General features: G+C 36.7%; 1 protein-coding gene across 1 annotated transcript in view; it reads left to right on the plus strand.

The window, feature by feature from the left end:
* The window catches only part of LOC133535448 (CUGBP Elav-like family member 4), an 84,804-nt gene extending 64,635 nt beyond the window's left edge, over positions 1 to 20,169 (plus strand). The window contains exon 9 of the mRNA XM_061875297.1: positions 12,957 to 20,169. The gene's annotated coding sequence lies outside the window, so the exon portion shown is untranslated. The remainder of the gene's footprint in view (positions 1 to 12,956) is intronic.
* Positions 20,170 to 21,084: the final 915 nt, after the last annotated feature.

Here is a 21,084-nt window from a genome sequence, read left to right on the forward strand (position 1 = left end):
TGTTGCAATGTTAATATTTCATCATTGATATATAAACTATCAGACTGCGTGGTGGGTAGTAGTGGGTTTCAGTAGGCCTTTAAGTCGTTTGACTTTTAATGAAGCTGGCCTGCTAGCATTACACAGTCCAACAAGTTAGCACTCACTTTAGGCTGGGTGAACATTCAGGGTTCGTGTACCTTCCGTTCATTCTATTTCCAATTCTGAAACACAAATACAAACATTTTATTAGGGCCGTTTTTAAATTGTTATTGTATATGGCAGATTTTAAAACAAACAAAAACGGTTGATTCACATTAAAATAGTGTAATAAAATTGGATTTTGTGCTGTTTTCTTTTTATGGATTTAAATTTTCCAGATAAACACATGAATCGGAAAACATGTGCATCCAAAATGTAAAAATGCCTGATTATCTGTGTGAAGACAAATTGAAGCTTTTCCTTTGCGTTTCGCATGTTTTTAGCATAATGGTAACATCTTAGTTCAGCAGGAATCCCATTGTTGTTTTAAAAAAGTGTCATTAAATAGTTGTCCAACTATTGTTTCAGAAATTTAAATATAAAAAATGGTCCGAAAGTAGTTTATTGACTTTCCTTTTAGAATTTGACATAAAATAAACAGAAGGTACACGGACCATTCAGTGTGTTAAAAAAAAAATCTATGTGTGCGACTAGGATGCGGGGATTGAACCTGGAACTCTCAATTTGCTAGCATGGCCACTCTACCAACCTAGCTATACCGCCCCTGTAAGCTTGTATGTAGTGTTGTGCGATATGGCCTTTTTTTAATATCTCGATATTTTTAGGCCATATCGCGCTACACAATATATATCTCGACATTTTTGCCTTAGCCTTGAATGAACACTTGATACATATAATCCCAGCAGTATGATGATTCTCTGTGTCTACATTAAAATATTCTTGTTCATACTGCATTAACATATGCTACTTTTAAACTTTCATGCAGAGAGGGAAAACACAACTAAGTCAATTGACCAAAACTGTATTTATTAAACAGTTATTAAGCAGTGGCACAAACATTCATGTCATTTCAAAACAGAAAGTGAGACATTTTAAAACAAGCTATTAATGCACTTTTGTGCATGATGTCACTAAGATGACATATCAAAACAACACTAAATTAAAAATGAGCTGCATAATAGGAAATCAAACAGTGTTCGTCCTTCTCTATGTGGTAGGTTACTGCAGACGTTTTCTCCTTTTGTTGTTGACTATTTTTTTCATACGGTGTTGATCTGGAAATGTTTGCCTCAGCATTTTGATGGTGTGGCACCGAATGGAGATGTTGACATGCGGAGTAAGCACTCTTCATTCTCTAGCAGGTGACTTTTCAAATGATGCTACATATTAGCAGCAATGCTACTTTTGCTAGCAACCCTTTTTCCCCACATTTGACAAATTAAAGTTGTCTATTTGACATATTCCCACTTAAAGCCAAACCCTCGCCAGATGATGGACCCCCTGCTGTTTTTCTTGGAAATTAATTCTTCCTTCATTTGTTACCAGATTTGCACCTTCTTTCTCTTGTATTACCAGCTAGCATCACAGCTAACGTTACCCATGCTGCTACCTCTTTGCTCCTCGAGGGCGTATACGTATGTGATGAATGACGTGAGAGTATGTGCCGTATGTAAGTAGGTGCGCCTGCTTGTCTGTGAGAAGGAGACACAAGAAGAAGTGGGAAGAGCCTGTAATGTAATGCCAGCAGTTAAAAACAACTGTGTGAGAACATGTACTCGAATATCACGATAGAGTCATTTTCTATATCGCACCGAGACAAACAGGCGATATATCACGTATATCGATATATCGCCCAGCCCTACTTGTATGTGTAACCAAAGTTTGGTAATTAGATGAAGCCCAGCCAAAAAGGCAGGTCGTAACGAGGGAATCAAGAGACAATATTCCTTACTGACAACCGCCAAGTCTGATAACACACTGGCTTCTCGTCAAGGCACCTTCTCTCACACACACACTTCCGGCTTCACAATAAAAGCGCGACACGTAACATCCAGTTCAACTGTGCCAACAAAATGGAGAATGGCTTGCATTTGTTTAAAGAACTGGTTAAATGTCAAGTTGTTTAAGGGTGTCTATACTACATTATTTATTAATTCACTGTACATATGTAACTAATTTGTTATATTATTGCAATGAATTACATTTTACGCTACTTACTGTCACCAAGTTTTGAGCAAATCAATGCCTTACAGTTCAGTAAAACATCTAAAAACATTTACCGTATTTTTCAGAGTACAAGTCGAACCTGCCAAAAATGCATAATAAAGAAGGGAAAAAAACATATGTACGTCGCACGGGAGTATAAGTCGCATTTTTTGGGGAAATTTATTTGATAAAACCCAACACCAAGAATAGACATTTGAAAGGCAATTTAAAATAAATAAAGAATAGTGAACAACAGGCTGAGCAAGTGTACGTTATATGACGCATAAACAACCAACTGAGAAGGTGCCTGGTATGTTAACGTAACATATTATGGTAAGAGTCATTCAAATAACTATAACATATAGAACATGCTATATGTTTATCAAACAATCTGTCACTCCTAATCGCTAAATCCGATGAAATCTTGTACGTCTAGTCTCTTACATGAATGAGCTAAATAATTTTATTTGATATTTTACGGTAATGTGTGAATAATTTCACACATAAGTCGCTCCTGAGTATAAGTCGCACCCCTGGCCAAACTATGAAAAAAACTGCGACTTATAGTCCGAAAAATATGGTATGTTTGACATTCTGACTACCAAAGTGCATTTGTATCTAAATATTGGGCTATTTTCTTAAGTAAATGGTATTTATGCAAGCAAATAACCTGTAATCACAGGGTATTTGAGTGTGATTAATCTGATTTTAAAAATTAATTAGTTGCCAGACCTAATTTGGCTCAGACAAAAACATCTCAGAAGGCACATCAAAAGACTGCGATAGATATTTTCAGGACTCAGGTCACAGTGTAGGCATACTTTTGGCAAATGTTGACAATATCGTGTGTCACAGTAGTACATGGTAGTCGTCAGCATGAACCCTAGGATGCAGACCATAAACAAAGTGCACATCAGGTCTTTTAAATTCGGACTAGGCAGAACAATCGTCAGTTAATGAATGACAGAGCATTTCATATGACATTTTACAGCAGGCATATATTTAGCCTCTACCAGATCTGTCAGTGATAGAATATATTGGCAAATGTATCCGACTGGAAACAGTTGTAGTCAGTATGAATAAAAAACACTTTTACTAACATCGAAGTCCCGGTTAAAGATGTGTCAAGAAGACATTTTAACAAGTTTTAATGATGATATTAAATTTGATATCCTGAGCTGAAAAACTAATTATTGAACAATGTATTTTTCATAAATGTGTTAGTAAAAATATGCATCAAATTAAACTCAGGTTAAGCGGTGGCTCAAAATTAAATTCTGCTCAAGACCTTAATATAGCTAGGAGCAGCCCTGGCTGTATCTGCTAAATGACGTCTTTCATTAAGTTTTTTATTTTTATAAATACTAATAGATGTTGAAGTTGTTATTCGCAAAAGCAAATTTTACACATTAGGGTTGTACGGTGTGCCGGAACTAGTATAGAACCGTGATACTAATGAATCATATTCGGTACTATACCGCCTCTGAAAAGTACCAGCCCGCCAAACAGCCATTGTAATGATATCAAGTACAGGAACACATGTCAATAATACTATGATTACGTCAATATTTTTTGGCATCACAACACCTTCTTTTGGTTTTAAAAAATGGAAATTATGTATAAACTCAAGAAATATGTCCCTGAACACATGACGACTTTGAATGTGACCAATGTACGATACTCTAACGACTTGGTATCGGATTGATACCAAAATTTGTGGTATCATCCAAAACTAATGTAAAGCATTCAAAGAACAGAAAAAAAAGTGATTATTACATTTTAGCAGAAGTGTAGATAGAACATGTTAAGAGAAAGTAAGCAGATATTAACGGTAAATAAACAAATACATTTATAATTCATTTTTTTATCACTTGTCCTCAATAATTTTGACAAAATAATAGAACAGAAAATGACACAATATTTTACTGCCTATGTTAGCAGACTAACTTAGGAGCCTTTGTTTGCTTACTTAGAAATAAAAGACAAGTTGTCTTGTATGTTCAAAAATTTTATTTAAGGACAAACTTGCTGTAAGAAAAATGTTTAATGTACCCTAATATTTTTTGTTAAAATAAAGACAAGAATGCATTTTTTTTCTGGTGCCCTTTATTTCGAAAAGTATCAAAAAGTACCGAAAAGTATCAAAATCATTTTGGTACCGGTACCAAAATATTGGTATCGGGACAACATTTGTACACATACACGCAACTGTTTTCATTGTTTCTGTCCCAAAATGACACTTAATATTGGGATGCTTTATAGCTTTATTGTAAAATATTGACACCTTTGTACCTCAAGTAAAACTGTGGTGGGAATGCGTATCACTAGTAAACAATCATTGCCAAAGGAAAAAAAAAACTATGAATAAAAATGTACAGTAAAAGAATGGAAAAACTTGCCATTAACTGTGAAAGACTAACGACGCAAAGCTTAATGTGGGTATTCTAGGGGTGTAACGGTACACAAAAATTTCGGTCAGAGGTCACGGTTCGGTTCATTTTCGGTACAGTAAGAAAACAACAAAATATAAATTTTTGGGGGTTATTTATTTACCAAATTTGTAAACAATGGCATAACATACATATACACACAGGGTCCATTGACAAGGTTAATGTGGTCAACATATATAAAATTAAAACTAAATAAGATAAGGCTCAGAATGGTTTCTTAACAAAACCTTTCTACATATAAAGTGCTTTTTTTGATTGATTGATTTAAACTTTTATTAGTAGATTGCACAGTACAGTACCTATTCCGTACAATTGACCACTGAATGCAAACACCCCAATAAGTTTTTCAACTTGTTTAAGTCGGAGTCCACGTTCATCAACATTAAACTGCCTCAAGTTATATGGGTTCATTGTTTTTCCACCATAGAAGTGGGTCAAAATCTTGTTTTTAATGCAATACAGCAACCCCCTGCGACACCGAACGGGACTAGCAGCAGGGAATGGATGGATGGATGATCTTAAATCTGCTGGTATAAAAACATTTGTTATTGCTTTAGCCCTGCCATAGTCACCGAGGAGAGGCTGCTTGAATGCGGTGGTGACTCATCAAAGGGGTTAGCATGTTTGATGTTTTGGCAGAAACGTACCCTACTGCTCCTGAACAATGTCGGCAAATCTTCATCCTCCATTGTTGTATCGCACCGCGCAGCCAAATTGTTCCCAAACGGGGGATGTTGATGAGGCAGGAGGCTCTTCCATCTCTGGCTTTTGCATGTTATTCTAGCCCGGTCGCTGCTAGCCTGCCGTGTGTTGTGCCTCGCTCTGCATTCTTTACACAACCTGCGGTGCGCCACCTAATATGTCCGTGTGGAAACTCGTTCGGTAAACATCTCAGAACCTAACTGAAACCCCCGTACCCAAACGGTTCAATACAAATACACGTACCGTTACACCCCTAGTGTAATCTCTTTCTGCTCTCTCAATGAGAATGCTCCTTTTTCCAGAATGATTTTCACAAAAAAAAAAGCACACTAAAATAAAGATGTGTCTGATATTACAACGTTGTGTGTGGTGTCATGTGTGAGAGAAAGAAGTGTTGCATGAATCTAAAGAAAAGGCAAAACAATAATGAAAGATTAATGCAGTCTCACTCGATGAAATTTCATGCGACTTTAGTTATTGGTCGTATCCTTCGGTCGCAGGGAGCTTTCAGCGTTGTAATTTTTCACTGTTCAAAATAGTCTGTGAAAAAGTTATCGACTACCTTCCATATTTCAAAAGCGGCTGTTAACATGGGGAATAAAATAAAACTCCATTAAAATCCAATGTTCTTCTGCTGTAGCAGACGTTGAGCCAGAATCACTCACGGCTTGTAAATCAGGATGCATAATCTGTTTGCATGGCGCTAATGGCCCGCCTCCATTTGGCTAACACAGGGAAATAAGTTAGAATCTGTGCCTTGACATCTAAAAAGCAGATCTATTATGAAACAATAACAAGCTCATTTACAGGAGGCGAAAGGTAGAACAAAGAACGTCTGGCTGTGGGTATGTGTCGTCGAGTCGGAGCCTTTCATGTTTGCTTCCCGGGAGCAATTTGCTGTGATATCGCAGCCTTTCTTCACCCACATCATAGCTCACAACATATTAGCGATGATAGGCTGTAAACCAGATCTTTTTTCATGTTTTTATTTTTTTTTATGTCCAAAGCTGCAACGCATGGACATATTTAGCCATAATGCGTCAACACAAAGGCAGAGGGAACACTGTGTTGTTTTCTTTTTCATAGGGTTTCAAGTAAAGACTTGGTCTGGTTTGTGTTGCCATTTATGCATTGTTGTGTAGGGCTGCAAATAGCGGTTTTTAACAGTCAACTAATTAACTATCTTGACGAATTGTTGGTTAATTGGATTATGAAATGAACAGTGCAGTGGAAATTATTCACAGGACTTTTTCCACGTTCTTATGTTACAAACTTGTTGCGAAACAAAATACTTTTTTTGTCCTCAAAAATTCTACACAAAATACCCTATAATGACAATGTAATGTGTTTTTTAAGTTACAAATTTAGTAAAAATGTACATATATAAGTATTCACAGCCTTTTCTCAATTTGGTGATGTACCCTGGGCAGCAATTACAGCCATGGGTCTTTTTTAAAACAAGCTTGGCACACTTATCTTTGGGCAGTTTCTGTCAGAGTTAGTTTGTGGTGAACCCCAAGATGCAGAGATGAAGGCAGGCATTGAATAAAAAAACATGATTTAATGAAAACTAAACAAGAACAAACAAAAGAGGTACAACAATAAGCGTGCACTAGGTGGATCAAAAACAAAAGGAGCCAGCATGGGAGCTAGAAAACAAAAAGGAACTTAGCATGGAAGCAAGCAAGAATCGAGCCGGAAACAGAAGTCGTACAGATGATATAAAAATAAACTTGGAAGCAGGGAACAAAAAACTGTAAGCTACAAACATTTAACGGATATAACTTACCGCTACGCTGCAAATACAAGAAACGACATGACACGACAGGAGCGACATCGACAAGACAATAATCCAGCCCTGACTGGAGTACAAAAGTAGGTACAAATAGGACCAGGCTGATTGACACCAGGTGTGGCCAGGTGCCAATCAGCCACAGCTGAGAGGAAACAGCACACACAGAGACAAACAGGAAGCTGAACCAAAATAAGAGTGCTGAGAGAAACTAGGGACAGGAAATACTAAACACACAGAGGAAAAACTAAAATACAAACAAACTGTCAGTGGCAAGTATGACAGTTTCACCCATTCCTCTTTGCAGCACCTCTCAAACTTCACCAGGTTGGATGGGAAGCGTTGGTTTTCATCCAGGATGTCTTTGCTGCATTATCTTAGTCTAGTCAGGCGGGTGACCAAGAACCCGATGGTCACTCTGTCAGAGCCACAGCATTGCTCTGTGGAGAAAGGACAACCTTCAGCACTACAGCAATCTACCAATTAGGGCTGTATGGTATAGTGGCCAGACGGAAGCCATTTCTTCATAAAAAGTTTACCAACACGCACCTTAAAGAGTTGCAGACCCTGAGAAACAAAATTCTCCGGAATGATGAGACACATCTTAAGCTATTTGGCGTGAATGTCGCGCATCATGTTTTGAGATACCAATACCATCCCTACAGTGAAGCATGGTGGTGGCAGCATCATGCTGTGGGGTTGTTTTTCAGCGGCAAGAATTGGGAGACAAGTCGGGATAGAGGGAAAGATTAATACAGCAATCTACAGAGACATCCTGGATGAAAACCAATGCTTCTCATCCAACCTGATGGAGCTTGAGAGGTGCTGCAAAGAAGGAGCAAAACTTTTTTATTCAAAGCTTGTGGCATGGTTTTTAAATAAAGACCTGAGGCTGTAATTGCTGCCAAAAGGTGCACCAACAAAGTATTGCACCAATGCTGTGAATACTTATGTACATTTAATTATATATATATATATATATATATATTATAAATTTGATCATGTTTAAAAAATAATAATAATTTACATTTGTAATATTCTGAGGACAAAAATGAATGCATTCCATATTGGAATAATGCTGTAACATTAAAAAAAAAGTGGAACAAGAAGAACAACATTGCGGATGCACTGTATGGCTATTTAGTGGCTTTTAAATTCAGCTTAAGATACATTTACGAATGTGTTAAGTTTGCTAACAATAACACAAAACAAGATGACTACAGAACAGGGAAACTGATGATATAAACAAAGTATATATTTTTTATATATGACAGTCAAAAAACAGCAATTAAAACAATTTGAAAAAAATTCAAACTTAATCAAAAAGATAAGTGATGAAGATGTGTTAAGGAAGATGCACACATTTAAAAGGTCAAACTTTGGCTAAAATGCAAGTTAAAGCTATTTCTCAGAAAGCTCTTGTTAACTAGCCTACTATCTAACCTAAAACAGTCGGGCACTGCTTCCTCCATAAGCTATAAAAGCTCCCCCATCACAGCTGTACTGCCATGAAAAGAAACGTCTCGCTTTGTAAATTAAGTATGTTCATCTTGTCTTTGGTGTGCATAGGGTGAAACGTACTCATACTTTTGATGTTTTTACTCGCTGTGTAGATTTAGTGGTTGCAGCCAATTTTATCTTCCGAATTCTAACCAATCACCGGGGGCACGAGCTCGCACATTTTTTGTTTCCACAACGTCACCAACTATTATCAACAAATGTAATTCTCAATTGTTTGTCAATATTTACTAATTGTTGCATACTCAGTGGCAAATAAAGAAAGGTACCGGTAATTCCAAAAACCTTTAGCACCAAGAACAGTGTATTTGAATTTGTACAACATACAGTATGTTGACTGCCGGTGGCTGAAGTTAGTTTTTAGCAATTGCTTTGCATTAAAGCCGTTTTTTATTGCCCCTCAACAAAAAACAGACAAAGTTTTGTATCAGACATGGATGGAATCGGTCAAGTACATTTTTTGTAAGGAGGAAGTGCAAATCTCAGTTTGAGCCTGTGGAAAATTTGGCCTCAGTATACTCATACTCAAATGAAATTAAAACTTTCGGATAGTCTGACACCATTCACACTTTCACACACCATGTTTGAGTTGGTTAAATTAAAAAGTGTTGCAATTTCTCTGGTAATGTGGTTGGTTTGGTCGAGGGTGAACTTTTTCATCCTAACCAAACAAGGGGCTCGAGATCACTTTAAGATGTAAAAAATGGTGGCTTTCGTCTTGTCAAAACAGTCAAATAAGGCAGTACTTTATGCATATCTTTGTTTTGTCTGAATTTTTACTGAGCATATTTTGGTGTAATGATAAAGCAAACCAAACTGTACATGTATTTGGTCTACCCAAAGATAGTCTAGATCACAAGTGTCAAACTCAAGGCCCGGGGGCCAAATCTGGCCCACAAAATTATATTCTGTGGCCCGCGAAAGCCTGGAAATAATATGCGTTAATAAAATGCTTAATCTTTTCTTACTAAATATATTTGTTCTTTCCTTTTTTGCATTAAAATCATGTACTGCATGCAATTGCATATATTTAAAAAGTCAATATTATCAAAATCAAAATATCATTATGTATTGCAAAAATATTTTTTGTTAAAATAAAGATAAATACTGTATTTAAATATCTGCTTCACTTATGATTTCAAAACAAATTATCATTTAAATTGTAGATTGTAAAATTGACAATAGATTTTACGATTAAATTCCGCTGACTGAGTTTTTAACTGTAAAATCAACTTTGGTTCTGCTTTTTTCCCCTTATAAAGTAAGACACCAAAAAATTAAAAAACTAACACAAAAATAATTAAAACAAGAGGATTTAACGGTATAAAAAAAACTAGCAGCTCTGTTGCTTTAATTTTACCGTTAAAAATAGTGGTATTTTTTTCTATTCCATTCTTTTATGAATATATATATATTTATATATATATATATATATATATATATATATATATATATATATATATATATATATATATATATATATATGCTGTAAAATCACTGCTTTTACTGTAAAATTCTGGTGACTGAGCTACCAGTTTTTAAAGTAAAATGTTATTATTTTTTTCTAGCTTGTGTTAGAAATATATTGTGAATGTATTAATTAATATATATATATATATATATATATATATATATATATATATATATATATATATATACATAAATATATATATTTATGTCTTAATTGGATTTTCCAGAGAATAGTGCTCCATACCGTGGTAGAGCGCATGTGGGGGAAAAATCACAAAACTACTTCATCTCTACAGAACTGTTTCATGAGGGGTTCCCACAATCGGGGTTCCCGGTTCCCTCATGAAACAGTTCTGTAGAGATGAAGTAGTCTTGTGATTTTTCCCCCACACACACATATATATATATTTATATACACAAACACACACACATATATATTCATATATTACTCATTGTTAAACGCGGCCCTATGAGGGCAACCGTAACTGCGATGTATGTGACCCTCAATGAAAATTAGTTTGACACCCCTGGTATAGATAAATCTAGGATCACGGTGTATTTAACATGGTGTAGATCAGACCAGGGCAAGATACGCCCCGCGGGGTAAATGCTGTCCATTAAAATTTTTAACTCGACCCGCCGGATGTTGGATATTATTTTTTTTTTTAGACCTTTAACATTAAAACTGTAGCTACCATTATGATGTTTTGAAATGTCCGTAAGTCTTGAACTATAGAAAGTATTCCAATGGTTGAACCCTGTGCTTTTGAGTGTTTTACGAGTTAATACGGTAATCTATGCCACAGCAGCTCAGACAAGGAACAACGCAGAGTGGGCGGGGTTTGTTTTCAGACCAGCCAGCCCCAAACGCATGTGTCAGGAACAGATGCGGAAGTTAATTTTTACAAGAAAGTTCTGCATAAAAGTGATAATATATCATATTGTAGGTTTTAATTACATGTTGCATTCCTATTTTGCTTTTTGTTACATTTTTGTTGTGTTTTCCTTGATCGTAAAAGATGTCAATCGAGAAGCTGGTCTGAGAAGTATAAAAGGAGCGATGTTCCTATGTTGTTGTTATTCAGTGTTTTATTGTTCATAGTTAATATTATAAATCCTACTTTTTTTATTGCAATGTACATTTAGGGTATCCCATTCAGTAAAAAAAACTGTAAAATTCCATTTACAGTTTTTTTTTTAGGTGGTCCGTCATAACTTTTTTAGAATTCTATCGGACATTGTAACTTTTGGTATTAGTGTTCCTGAAAAAAAGGGACCCAAACTCACATACTGCACAGCAGATTTTTACATCTAAATGTGTTTATATATACTTCATACACACATATACGTTGGCCCCCCCAGACACCATTTTTCTCTCAATGTGGCCCCCCCCAGTCCAACTATTTGCCCAGCTCCGGTGTAGCTGCATGTTCTACAGCAGGGGTCACCAACCTTTTTGAAACCAAGAGCTACTTGTTGGGTACTGATTAATGCGAAGGGCTACCAGTTTGATACACACTTAAATACATTGCCAGAAATAGCCAATTTGCTCAACTTACCTTTAATAAATAAATCTATATATATATATTTTAAAAAATGGGTATTTCTGTCCGTCATTCCGTCGTACATTTTTGTTCCTTTTACGGAAAGTTTTTTTGTAGAGAATAAATGATGAAAAAACACTTAAGTTAACGGTTTAAAAGAGGAGAAAACACGAAAAAAAAAGAAAAACTATTTTTTAACCATAGTTTATCTTCAATTTCGACTCGTGAAAATTCAAAATTCAACCGAAAAAAATTAAGAGAAAAACTATCTAATTCAAATCTTTCTGAAAAAATTAAAAAAAGAATTATGGAACATCATTAGTAATTTTTCCTGATTAAGATTAATCTTAGAATTTTGATGACATGTTTTAAATAGGTTAAAATCCAATCCGCACTTTGTTAGAATATATAACACATTGGACCAAGCTATATTTCTAACAAAGACAAATCATTATTTCTTCTAGATTTTCCAGAACAAAACTTTTAAAAGAAATTTAAAAGACTTTGAAATAAGATTTAAATTTGATTTTCTAGAATATTTTTTTTTAATTGTAATCATAATAAGTTTGAAGAAATATTTCAGAAATATTTTTCAGCGAAAAAACAGAAGCCAAAATGAAGAATTCAATTAAAATGTATTTATTATTCTTTACAATAAATAAAAAAAATACTTGAACATTGATTTAAATTGTCAGGAAAGAAGAGGGTGGAATTTAAAAGATAAAAAGGTTCATGTGTTTGAAAATCCTAAAATCATTTTTAAGGTTGTATTTTTTTTTTTTAATTGTCTTTCTGAAAGTTATAAGAAGCAAAGCAAAAAAATTTATGATTTTATTCAAACAAGTGAAGAGAAAGTCTTTAAAATATTTTCTTGGATTTTCAAATTCTATTTGAGTTTTGTCTCTCTTAGAATTAAAAATGTCGAGCAAAGCGAGACCAGCTTGCCAGTAAATAAATACAATTTACAAAATAGAGGCAGCTCACTGGTAAGTGCTGCTATTTGAGCTATTTTTAGAACAGGCCAGCGGGCTACTCATCTGGTCCTTACGGGCTACCTGGTGCCCGCGGGCACCGCGTTGGTGACCTCTGTTCTACAGGGTTAAAACAAAAACTCACCACCAGCTTACCGTACTTATTTCTGCATTTGATTGACACACACTTCTAATTTTATGATTTTACCGTTCCCCCTTCCCGTCTGTGTGTCATGCTGTTGGCTATGCCTGTCAGCCTGTGTGATAACGACGAGCCTGACTTGATTTTCCTCCCCTCCCTCTGCTGTCTCTTGTGTCGCAGGATGAAGGGCCACAACACCTTATTTCCACAAGTGCAGTCGAAAGTACAAAGACTCCTTGCTCTGCTACATATCACGAAGGAATGGTGGTCTCTTGATCCCGCTGGAATCCCACTAAAAGATTGGGCGACAGAGAAGAGTTTTCCCTTTTTTCTTTCCCGCTTCTTTGTTTTTTTTTTTGTTTTTTTTTGCTAACACCTTTTTTATTATTCTGTTTTGTTTTGCAAAATTTCTGCAGAGACCAACTTTTTTGCTGCTCTTTTTTAGACATGATGGGTTGGGGAAAAGGAAGAAAAAAATAACTTTTTAGACTCATTATGCTCAAAGCATGCATAAGTCAACACACACGCATACACAAAGACAATGAAGTTAAAAAAAAAAAAAAAAAAAACTTTGTATATGTATAAATAAGTGCAAATGCCAATTCAAGTACTGAAGCAAACAAACACACACGTATATCAACAAACACACACACACACGCACACACACACACACCAGCCTGCTGCCATTTTGGTTTTTGTGCCTACACAGATGTGTACTGTGTGACAGGGCCGTGCTCTGGACGGATGAAGACAACAACAAAGAAGAAGAATCCAGGATAATTTACATGCATCATTCCTTAGGAAATAGGGACCAAAGGACTAAAACGCTTTTTAAAATAATATAAATATATAAATATATATTTAAAAAATAAAAAAATCATACCTTGTAGCTTCAAGTATTACTCATAGTTAAAAAAAAAAAAAAAAACATTAAATCAATATCCAGTGGCCTACTGTAAGTACGAATAAAAAGAAAATGGACTTCATGTATCAAAAAAATAATAATAATGGTAGTTTAGGGACTGATATTTTTTGCTCTGGATGCTGATTGGGCACCAGGTTGTATTATAGGTTAGAAGTAGATTAGGAAAAATATGTAGATTTGCTAACTTTTAATGTTGTTTGAGAAAAAAAAAATACTTGAAGTTACAACGAAAAGGAACAAAAGGAACAATGGACATGACATGGTCACTGGATACTGCGCTCATTAGAACGTCCAAGGCAACGGGAGAAAGACTGTTCCGGAACGGGAACCCCACTTAAAAAAACAAGACAACTCATGCCTGCGCTGGACACGGTGCAGACGATGAAGACTTCTCCTTCGCCATTGTGATGTCCAAGCGACAATCCACTTTAAAAGACCAGGCAACCCCGATTGGTGTCTTTTGGACTTTTGTTTAGTGACGTTTGTTTCAAATCGCAACATATGAAGCCGCCAATTGTTGAAAGCAAACTGTTTCTATGAAGGGAAATGAACACACGTTTATTATTGAACAGGAAAGCTACCGAAACTGCCAGAAGAATGAACCTCAAATAATCAAAGCCGTGTTTCCCTTAGCGTTGGCTGCGCATTTTATCGCGTTTCCATTGTTCAACAAGGATGACCAAAATATCCAAACGAATGGTCCAAACGAATACCAGCTTGCAATGTTTCAATGAATTACTTTTAAATCCTGAATAATACCATGAATTGATTAACGTGGACCCCGACTTAAACAAGTTGAAAAACGTATTCGGGTGTTACCATTTAGTGGTCAATTGTACGGAATATGTACTGTACTGTGCAATCAACTAATAAAAGTATCAATCAATCAATCAAACACGATACAGTGCAAGATAAAGAAATATGAATTACAAAAAAAATCATAACATGTTTCCCATCTCGTCATTTCTATAATAGCACATAAGATGACAAAGAAAGACAATTCTCCAACGGCCAATAAATAACCCCCATTTTCATCGGCCACTAATGTGTGTAAAAAGCACAAACAGAGGTAGTATCAGAGCCATATCTAAGACGGAAGGGTGCCCGTGTAACTTCGACAGTTAATGTGTTTTTAGGGGAGGCATGGCGATTTTGTTTGTGATAAGCGTTCACAATTGACTAGGACTGGTTACCGACCGAATAGCTTTGATACCAGGGTGGCACGTGACGTCATGTCCGATTGCAGACTTGGCACATTCAGAACAGATGTAGTCATAGTGGACCGCTTATAGGAAAATGTTGCAATTTTTCTATGCCAACAAAGCAAGCATGGCTGACAGAAAGTGGTCAAAGGTAAGGCCCCACTTTCCGAGCAAGCTCGAAGTTAATTTACATTGGGTATGTCTAAATACATGCTACTAGCATTAGCAATTTTACATGGCAATTTAAACACCTCTGAAAATTTGCAATTAAAACTACAGCAAAGATGCACGTTACAATAAAAAAGCTGATTCATAAAGTAATTACCAATTATTAGCACGTTAATACACACAAAAGTACATAAAATGTGTAATTTTGAGTGACGATACCAAGGTCCCGGGCATTTGTGAAAGAAAGTTATCCCTACAGTTGACCCCTAAATATTCTGCCTTTGGTGGTAGTATCTGAGCTATAGTAAAAAGCTGCAAGTATGTCTTTGTAAATGTAAATACATGTGAATGCCAGATGGGAAGCAGTGAAGTTTGATACCGTTTTTGCTACTGTGTTGAAAAGCTGTCCAACAAATATTGAGTGTCAGACCTGAGAGTTGAACCGTTGTCCATTTTGGAATGCTGGTTAAAACATCAGCTTTTTTGCCTCTCGTCTTTTTTTGGGACCACTACCAGAGCCTATACTGCGACCAATATGGCTCACATAAAAGTTGGATATTTCAGTCCCCTTTACAACAATGGAAATACGATAAAATGCAAACTCACAAATGGTAAACAAGACCTAAAAAGTTGTATAATTGTGTCAAAAGTCCCCTTAATTGGTGTTCTTTATGTGTTGGAAACACATGAAAAACACTATAATACCATGATGTACATTCCACCGTTAACATGTCCCTCGACCTACTTTATACAATGATTCAAGACAAAAGATAAGGACACACTCCTTCGTAAAAAGCCAACAACTCTGAACATTCCCTCAATTTGTCGAGCGAACGCCAGCTTCCGAGATCCCAACACACTTTGAGCTGCGGCTAATGACAGGCGCCAAGAAGCAGGTCTCGGCAGGAGAAGTGAGCATCCTTTTAAACTAATACTTCTAGGATGACTATAAAAATAGAAGGTGTAAACACGCTCCAGGTGACAAGCGCCATATATCTGTGCTGCCAGGAAATAGGATTAAAAGGTTCAAAGAGTCTATTAGCCGGGTCCAACCGGTTGCAGGAGCGGATATAAAAACGAGAGCAGATTTATTGCAAATAACTGAAGGAATTCGTAGATCTATTGCGATAAAGCACATAGTGTCAAGCAAGTGGCATAACACACCTTTCCTGGAGCTTTGTTTCTATATTTAAACCAGTTAACACCACCGCTGAACCGTATTAGCCATTCTAGTCCACCTCCTCTAATGATCGCACTGTAATCACCAGCTTTTATCTATCACAAAAAAAAATCACCAGGGACCAAAATGACAAAGGGGGTGGTTATTTTAGTGAGCTTGTGGCCACAATGTGTGTCCCTGTAGAGGCTGCAACACCGTTTCATGCTTCATGCCATGGCTAAAACCGATTGCAACAATAGTTTCTCTTTACTCAATTCTAATTTCTTGCTGCATTGGTTGAATATGGTCAATCAATTGTGTCTGTAATGCAGAAATGTACTGCAAACTTAAAAGGAAAAGCAAAAGCTGATACAAATTTGGACGTGTACACTTTGTAAAACCTTCCTAATAAATGTCTTCCTCCGTAATAAACGTTGATCTGTACTATTTGTAGCGGAATAAATCAAAGCCGTTGCAGTACTGTGCTGTGTGCATGCACAAAGCAGTCAAAACCGAGCTCCGATCAATTCTTCAGGCGGAAATAATTGATGGCTAACCTAATGTTGTATGAGCAATGACATTCTCTGTGCTTGCCTTAGCCAACAAAGTTCAAACACTCGCGACACACAAGCTTTAATACCAGATGCCGCTCTATACTTCCCTCTTCCAATGGCAGACTGGTGCCCCTGGTGAGCAAACGACGCCCACTCTAGCCTGGCATGCATGCGACTCCTGGGTCTAAACACACTAGGTACTGATGACGCATAACCTGCGATATAGAGGCACAATTTGGAATCAAACCATTGAGGTGTATATGCATACACATGTATTTGCGATGGTTGAAAACAATAGTCAAAATGATGAAAAAAAATATTGAGTTGAAATATGTTGATAATAAAAACATACTGTTTTTCTCTTGATCTGTAGGTGGATAACGATGTGCTGGTTATGCTTACTATGCTTACACAATTGCTCACTCCTCCAAACAGAGGGCCAAGATGTAAAGACGGCAAACCCACACCAAGAAATGTGACGTCACCCAATTCCCGCAACATCATCACCCTTCCATAATGAATTAACTATATAAAGCCAACGTTCAGAAGTTGCAATAGTGTATGGACAATAGTTACGTTAACCAGGTCGTCAAAACGAGCTATTTTTAAAATTACACTTCATTGTCAACATCGCGAATGTCAATTCTGAAAGTAGATTAGCGGTCAAATATTTCATGAAATTTAAGAAATTGTTGTGAACTCTGTTAGCTGCTGGTCTGAGATTGCAGTTTACCAACTGCAGCCGTGTTAGCTATCTCTATGATGAACAATTCTGAAATAAAAACATTTAACACAGGGAAATATCTACATGCAGTAGCAAAGGATTTAATAACTCACAAAACATGTGTCGTAACTGTGAAAATCCACAATTCATATAAGTACTTACATTTACCGTATTTTTCGGATTATGAGTCGCTCCGCAGTATGAGTCGCACCTGCCGAAAATGCATAGTAAAGAAGGGAAAAAACATATATAAATCGCACTGGAGTATAAGTCGCATTTTTGGGGGAAATTTATTTGATAAAACCAAACACCAAGAATAGACATTTGAAAGGCAATTTAAAATAAATAAAGAATAGTGAACAACAGGCTGAATAAGTGTACGTTATATGACGCATAAATAATCAACTGAGAAGGTGCCTGGTATGTTAACGTAAGATATTATGGTAAAAGTCATTCAAATAACTATAACATATAGAACATGCTAGACGTTTACCAAACAATCTGTTACTCCTAATCGCTAAATCCCATGAAATCTTCTACGTCTAGTCTCTTACGTGAACGAGCTAAATAAAATGATTTGATATTTTACGGTAATGTGTTAATAATTTCACACATAAGTCGCTCCTGAGTATAAGTCGCCACCCTGGCCAAACTATGAAAAAAACTGCGACTTATAGTCCGAAAAATACGGTATACACTTTCTGCTCAGCTCTCTTCACATAACCCTCGGTTGCTCTTTGTTTGGAGGGCATGGCAGCTAGTCAGCCATTCTCTCAACCCAAAGTAGACAGACAAGGGTTAAGGAGAAGAATTGGGATTCAGCCTTACTGCCTCACACGGTCCCAAAACTTTGTGTAGCATCACAGCTACACAAAGTTTACATACAAATTCCGTATAAATGTTGCATATTGTAGCTAACACTGTTTTCAAACTGAAAATAAAAATGTACAGTCGTGACTAAACGTAAAAGAGACAACCACGAAAAGCTAAGCCAGCTCATCTAATCAAGTCAATTGTTTATGGTCGACAGAGGTAAGGAAAAACTCATGTGGGGAAAAAAATATATAATTTTAGATGAACACCAGTTTTGTTGTGCACAAAGCCAAAATGTCTTGAGAATAAAGGCATATTTTAAAGTCCTAGCTAACGCGGGTTATGCATATCTGCCAGTCTCCATCCTCTTCACCCCAAAATAGTGATTGTCACAGAAAGGAAGTGAAGTGTAATTGACTGAAAGTGTAGGGATAATTAAAGTAACATGTTGGACAGGAGGGAAGATATTAATGTCTCCCAATTTAATGGTTGCTTAGGGAGAAAGCGCGTTTCCGTCATCTGACTCCACTTTTGGGGACTGGAAATAGGTGATGTTGGAAAATGTAAAAACGCCACAAAAGTCACTCCAAGTACTCGGGTCTTCAGGCGCCAGGATGTCACGATTAGTGGAGAGCTTCATTCGACATATACCGTATTTTTCGGAGTATAAGTCACACCTGCCGAAAATGCATAATAAAGAAGTAAAAACACATATATAGGTCGCACTGGAGTATAAGTCGCATTTTTGGGGGAAATTTATTTGATGAGCCTAACACCAAGAATAGACATTTGAAAGGCAATTTAAAATAAATAAAGAATAGTGAACAACAAGGCTTCACGGTGGCAGAGGGGTTAGTGCGTCTGCCTCACAATACGAAGGTCCTGAGTAGTCAGGATTCAATCCCGGGCTCGGGATCTTTCTGTGTGGAGTTTGCATGTCCTCCCCGTGAATGTGTGGGTTCCCTCCGGGTACTCCGGCTTCCTCCCACTTCCAAAGACATGAACCTGGAGATAGGTTGATTGGCAACACTAAATTGACGATAGTGTGTGAATGTGAGTGTGAATGTTGTCTGTCTATCTGTGTTGGCCCTGCGATGAGGTGGCGACTTGTCCAGGGTGTACACCGCCTTCTGTCCGATTGTAGCTGAGATAGGCACCAGCGCCCCCCGCGACCCCAAAGGGAATAAGCAGTAGAAAGTGGATGGATGGAGGGAAAGTGAACATCAGGCTGAATAAGTGTACGTTATATGAGGCATAAATAACCAACTGAGAAGGTGCCTGGTATGTTAACGTAACATATTATGGTAAGAGTCATTCAAATAACTATAACATATAGAACATGCTATACGTTTACCAAACAATCTGTCACTCCTAATTGCTAAATCCGATGAAATCTATACGTCTAGTCTCTTACGTGAATGAGCTAAATAATAATATTTGATATTTTACGGTAATGTGTTAATAATTTCACACATAAGTCGCTCCTGAGTATAAGTCCTCCCTCAACCAAACTTTGGAAAAAAGACTGCGACTTATAGTCCGAAAAATACGGTAAATTTTGAATCCCGTCACTCAGATGGAGTGGCGATGAACTGACTAAACGGTGTTTTAAGGCGGTTGATAAGATCATCAACAAATAACAGGTTACACCAATGATGCACACGGGGTCCCTCAGAAGGCATGTACAAATACGTCGGACAAGAACCAGTGACCAATATTTGTATTATTTCTTCATGTAAATAACCTATTCAATACAAATTAGAGAGATTGTACAGTTGTGTGTGCTGAGAAGCCCCATTTTGTGGTACAATGATGTCATTATAAAAACCACAGCAGTGTTGGCCAAGATTTAAGGGAGTCCTTATTTAAATGACTAAAGTTCTGGACACCTTACGTGCACATCTTATTCTTCTCCAAGCACTGGACAAAGGCTTCAGAGAGTAGACAGACAACCATAAGGCAAGTGGTACGGTTCAGATCAGTTAATTTAAGTTGCAATCAGGCTTATCCTTTCAATGTTGACCCACCAATGGAGTGGTTAGCTTCACTCTTGACAAGTGTTGCAACTTAAACCCTGACAAACGGGTGCAGAAAAGTAGTATGTGTTGGCTATCAAAATGTAATAAAAAGCATACCTTGCCAAACTGAAGTGAAGTGTACCACTTGTTTAAAACGAGACTCAGGTGTACAGTCATATTGACATTTGAGAGGTAACTGAAACCTAGTTTTAGACGATGAAACTGCAAGCGCACAACTCTAGATCATGTATGCCAGCCGTTTTGGAACATTAATCTAAAACAAAATGGACCTAAGCAGTACCGATCATCAAAGAACCCTAGAGCGTCTCCAATCTGTCACTACTCTCTCCTGACCACACTGCTGCATCTCTCTTGTACATACAATATAGCTTATTTTTCAATTTTGTTTGGCCTTCTTTACAGGCTACATATAATATCTCATGTTCAGAAGTAGAAAGAAAAACAGAATGTTATATTTCAGTCAAAGAAAAGGAACCTAAGGAATCATTTATCAATAAAAAAAAAATAGATGATGAAAATAATTGTATTTCTTGTATAGTGAATCACTGATGTTTAAAAGTTTGGGATTTTATACTCTGTTTTGTGAATATTGGCTGAAGCTGGGATGGACTCATTGCCATGAGTTGTTTTTTATTTATATTTTTAAAGGCTGCACAATCCATATTTAAAATACCTTAACAGATATTTTGCATGCTGACAGCTCTTGGATCAATAATAAAACAAA

The sequence above is a fragment of the Nerophis ophidion genome, linkage group LG02 (assembly GCF_033978795.1).
Source record: "Nerophis ophidion isolate RoL-2023_Sa linkage group LG02, RoL_Noph_v1.0, whole genome shotgun sequence".
Classification (NCBI taxonomy): Eukaryota; Metazoa; Chordata; class Actinopteri; order Syngnathiformes; family Syngnathidae; genus Nerophis; species Nerophis ophidion.